We start from the raw sequence: 5640 nt of genomic DNA, 5'->3' as shown, positions 1-5640 counted from the left end.
TATAAGCACCATGCACTCCATCTCGAAGCCCGCCACGGTAATACACACAGAGAGCGTACCGCTTCGGCGCTGATGCATTAAATTTCGTGCTTTAATGCGACCTAGTGGGGACGAAATTGATTTCAGAATTAGCAGAACACGTTCAGGGGGAATAAAATCTCTTTTAGATGGGTTAGGCGGTAATGGTAAGATGGATGCGGGTTGGAATGAAAAGTGACGGGCGGTGCCTCGACGTCTGATCTAACGGGAGAAGCAAGGCGAGCCGAGACGATAGCCTTCTCATATCCGCCTCAACCACCGAGTCATTTACTCATACAAACTTACCATCAGAATAGAGTGACTGACCATCTTTGAAAAGGCCTGGATTCTCTTCTGGAAAGTGGAATAAAACGAAAGATGAAAAATGAATGGAAAGGAGTTGAAACAAGAAAAAAAAAGAATAAAATAGGTTTCTTGAAAAATGCTTCAAAGTGCAGGAAAATGAAGTAAAAAAAGAACCATTGAAAATCAGTCTTAAACCATTATCTGGCTGTCATAAACATGATAAATATCATTGCAAGATTAAAAGGGGAAAATTAATTGCATGTATAATAAATTTCAATGATCATCTATGCTTTGATTTTCTTTAAAAACCGTAACTTTACCGTAAAAGAAATTTCATCACTCTGATGTACAAATCACAATGGCATTAAATAACATGAATTTGAAATAAATCCACATCGGATGTAATAAGGCTTAAATTTAAGGTTTTAAGGCTTTGATCTCTACTTTTGAGCTCACCAGTGTTCGTATCCTATCTGTACTTTAGACAAATACTCATCCCATTATTGTAAGAGTGGAAGAGCCGTGGTGTAGTGGTTCTGACTCTCGCCTTGTAAACAGAGGGTCGTGTGTTCGAATCCCACTGCGGTCTAGCGTCCTTTAGAAAGGCGTTAATCCACAATTTGCCACTCTCGACCCAGGTGCTAAATGGGTACCCGGTAGGATGCGAAAGATATTGTATGTTTGATTTTGCCAGCGCCATAATGAGGCTGCGATGAATGCAAGGAATGCTCCCCAGGGAGTGGAAATTGTGCACTTTTCGTGCGGGATTGAAATGAATCCAATGACCGGGTAATAATATGCTGTAACGCGCTTTGGGCCATTCTGGGAAAAGCGCTTTATAAAAATTGGGTATTATTATTGTAAATAAAATAATCATTTTTTCTCCTAAAGTGTTAAATCCACCTTCAAAAAATTGCAAAAAGGAAAAATAAATGTGACTTTGTTCTTGAGTATAAAGGTCAATGATTTGTATTTCCCCTTTATCTCTTTTTATCCTTTTTCGTATGACTGATTTTGTTAATTAAATGGATATCATCAGAATAATTGCGGATTTTATACGCCCAATTTATTCACATTCCATGTATCACGTCCTGTTCCTGTCTTTTCTCTCTCACCCTCTCTCTCGCCCTCTCTATCTCCTTCATGTGTATGGTATTTTTTCTGTCTATTTCTCCTGTTTGTTGGTGTAGTTGTGTGAGTTTGTTAAGCTTCGGGGTCTGATGGGAGGGGGGGGGGGACTCATGGGGCGTGAGAATGCTCAATATACATTAATTCTTTCAGTTTGCGTAGCTGTTACGTTATTTTTTTTTTATTCATTTTTTTTTTGCTTTAGCTGCACATATTACTTGTTAAAATGTTACTTTTGCATGATTTCGGATTATGTCTCTGTTCTCATACAATTTATCTGCCATGTTTATTAGAGTGTTATTTGATTTGTGTATTCACAGTTGCAATTATCATTTTCTTTTATATTTTCTTGATCAAGTATGTTTGAATTAAATTTGAATGAATAATAAGGATTACCTCCAAAAAACATTCCTTGTTCGTCTATATCTACATCTACTAACCATTTTACCTAACTATTAGTTAACCCGTTCACCATTTTGTCTAATGTCTAGCTCGGTGATAACCATTCATGCCATTTCACATATTATCCGCTGGGACTAACGTCATGTAGTCTCGAGGCATATGGTACGTAACATGAGCTTCTTATGAACAAAATTTGCTTTCGACAAAGTGAAAAAGTAAATTAGACAATCTGGGGCCCACATGACCTGGGGCCCAGTGCAGAAAGAGTTGCGTTCAAACGCAAGTCAATAAGTCAATCGCAAGTCCCAAATGCGCGGTGTTGATTGGTTGAAAATCAAGTTGCGCATGATTTTTAGAGTTGCAATTGATTGCAACTCTTTCTGCAACGGGCCCCAGGGCATTAGACTAAATGAAAATTAGACCAAGCGGGTATAGTGTAGGCCTAGGCCAAACGGCACTTACACCTAATTAATAGTAAAAACTTAGTTTAGCCCGTTTTACATTCATTATATGATTTGATTGGCGTCACCTGTGCCTGATATCACTGATTTGGGGAGTGCAGGTGGACCACTACACCAGTGTTTCCCCCTACTCTATACGAATAATTCAGTGGGTTCTTAAAGTGATGGCCATGGCTGGAGATATTTATATCTCAACAAATAGAGTAAAATTCACAAAGAAAAATGCTGAATTATTCTTTTGTATTTTATTATTTGAAATTAGGTATATTAAAAAAGTTTCTATACCAAGAACAAAAACAATTGGATTGACAACTGATCATGCTGATTAAGTGCACTAGTTATTTATTGCCGCAACTTATTTCATCATAATGGAGAAACATAATTTACACATAATATGAAAAAATTAAACATTTATTATTTCATGTAATAACGCAAGAAAAGGGACAGTGGAGAGGTGACATCATCATCCCACCTAATGAATATTCATGACGATGTGCATAACTGTTTTCACAAAATATTGATAAACTTTAAAATTCAATAACTTCGTTATTTATTATCCGATTTTGATGAAATTTTTAGCATTTTGCTTCGTGAATTTTCCTATATATATATTCAGATATACATATTTTCAGCCCAGAACATCCCTTTCACGTGCAAAGGTGCTGACTGTCCTGTACACGGGGCCTCCATCTTACTTAATTTCCGAGGGGGTAGAGTATCTGAGAAGTAGATCTTTCTGTAGACCAAGTGAATATAAAATATATGTAGTATCCCCTTCTGTGAATATTCATGAATGAGTATTTTCAATAAACGATCAGTTAAGTGGTGATGCTCGAATAATACAAATTTAATAATACAAATATATATATAATAAACAGCACCTCGGGGTCGCTCTAGCCACTAAACCGTCTCTGTGGTCTATATAAATATTTAAATAAAAAAGATTTGCCAAAGCTGTAGTACGTGTATAACTTCACACATTTGCATACTTTCTCCCATTCGTGTACTGTATCAAAGCAATAACTTTGATCCGAAGCTATAGCTTTTATCCAGCTGAGGCATGACGGCTTATCATTGTTCAAAACCCAACAAACCCGACAAAAGAAATTATAATTGGTATGGTGTCGAAAATCTGTCTATCTGACGGTCAATCGGATCGGGGTCGCTCTAGCCACTAGCCCGCCTCTGTGGTCTAGTGGTTAAGGCACCTGCGTTCAAAGCTGGGGGCCCGAGTTAGATTATCGGCAGAGACATTTTTTCGGCATCACCAATTTTTCCAAAAGGGTAGATAGCTCTGGGGAACATTGATTTAAGCTACGCCTACCTTTGTTCTCTTCATCCACTTCTGTCACACAATATATATATATATATATATATTAAACGATATTATTAACGATATGAAACGACATTGCATTCCACGTGTTGGACATAGATTATATTAATGAGGCAAAGTGGTAATGCATTGTACTTAGTTCCAACTGATTTTTTTGAAGTCCAAATTTTCGACGTTAAACATAAGTCTTCTTCAGGGATCCATACAAGAATGCTCACATGTTCTTGTCATTGTGAGCATTCTTGTTTGGATCCCTGAAGAAAACGTATGTTTAACGTCGAAAATTTGGAATTCAAAATAAATATATTCAAAATAAATATATTCAAAATATATATATATATATATATATATATATGTGTGTGTGTGTGTGTGTGTGTGTGTGTGTGGGTGTGTGTGTGTGTAAAGCTTTACATGTACGACATCTTTTTGGCAACTCTTTTTTACTTAAATATTGTAAAGAAATGGATGAAGAGATCAATGGTAGGCGTAGCTTAAATCAAGGTTCCCCAGAGCTATCTACCCTTTGGAAAAATTGGTGATGAACAGGCAGTTTTCTTTTTTTTAAATATTGGGTAAAAGTGCTCCATGAAGGTTAAAATGTGTCCAACCAACATTGGGCATTTCTTTTGGGCATTTTTTTATCCAGTGGGATGAAAATTTTGCCCATTCTAAAGTAATTGCTGCTTATTTTTTTTTTATCTTACTGGACTTATGCTTCCTGCATTGGATAAAATACTGACCCAAATTGGTTGGACACAAAATTACCCTCGTGGTGGTAAAAAATTTTACCCAATATTTGTTATAATGTAATGCTCCTGGTATTCTTGTGAGTGTGCCAAAAGTCTACAAAAAATTAAAGAAATATATAAATTAAGATTTTCTGGCGAAAAGACTCGGCAAGTTGTCTTAATATTGATCAAAAAAATGGTTCCCCGTGTCTGCGCACCCATTCACTTTACACACGATTTTAAGATTTTGATGAGAAAGGCTGTATTTTGAGGCCGTCACGAGAAATGCCTTAAATTCATTTTCCCACCATTTTAAGTCCGTCTTTTCATGAAAATCTGTCTGTGTATTGCAGCTGTAAAGTTTGTGACAATAACAATGAATTTATTTGACCCATGTCACCCTTATTCGGGTATTGGAGCCACTTTCGTGCAAATTTTGCAATGTAAAATGAATTATTCTTTTGCATTTTAAATATTTACATACTATTTACAAAACTATGTACATTGTATACACTGAAATGAATACAAGGCAGAAAAGATAAAAAAGAAATGAAGACGCAGAAGAAGAGGAAGAAGGGGGGAGAAGAAGAAGATGGTTGTAATGAGTAAGAAGAAGAAGAAAAAGAAATAGAAAAAGAAGAAAAGGCAACAAAGACAACAATAAATCGGATACGTTGTTGTGGTTGCGTATTTTTTTTACGAGAATCGCGCAGATACGTGTGTGCGCGTGTGCGTAGACAAGGGGGAACTGCGCAGACTTGGGGGAGGGTTACCATACTTTGAGTAAAAACATAATGAAAATAAACACACTTTTCCCTTTTAATCATCCTTACTGCTCTATTTCTCTCTTTCTCTCTGTTTCACACAAATCTCCTGTCATCTGGTTATACGCATACTTCTCATAATTAAGACAATGTGATGGATCCTGTCCTTTCTTTTCTCTCTTGATTTAATGGTTTCTATGTCATGCAGATAACTGAATATTGGATTCAGTTAACTACTTTGAATAAAAACAAGTGCTCGATATTTTATTTTGTGATGAATAAGAGTGATAGTAATAATGATCTGCCGATCACAGCTCTGGAAAATTAGAAAGTGATCCCGGTGTTTTTATAGAGCGTGGGCGTTCAATAGTTAATTTTAATATTTACTTGCTTAAAGGTCAAGTCCTACCCAGAAAAATGTTGAATTGAATAAGAAGAGAAAATCAAACTAGCATAACACTGAAAATTCCATCGAATTCGGATGTAAAATGAAAAAGTTA

This window comes from Lytechinus variegatus, chromosome 5 (genome assembly GCF_018143015.1).
Source record: "Lytechinus variegatus isolate NC3 chromosome 5, Lvar_3.0, whole genome shotgun sequence".
Lineage (NCBI taxonomy): Eukaryota > Metazoa > Echinodermata > Echinoidea > Temnopleuroida > Toxopneustidae > Lytechinus > Lytechinus variegatus.
Note: the sequence above shows the minus strand (reverse complement) of the source record.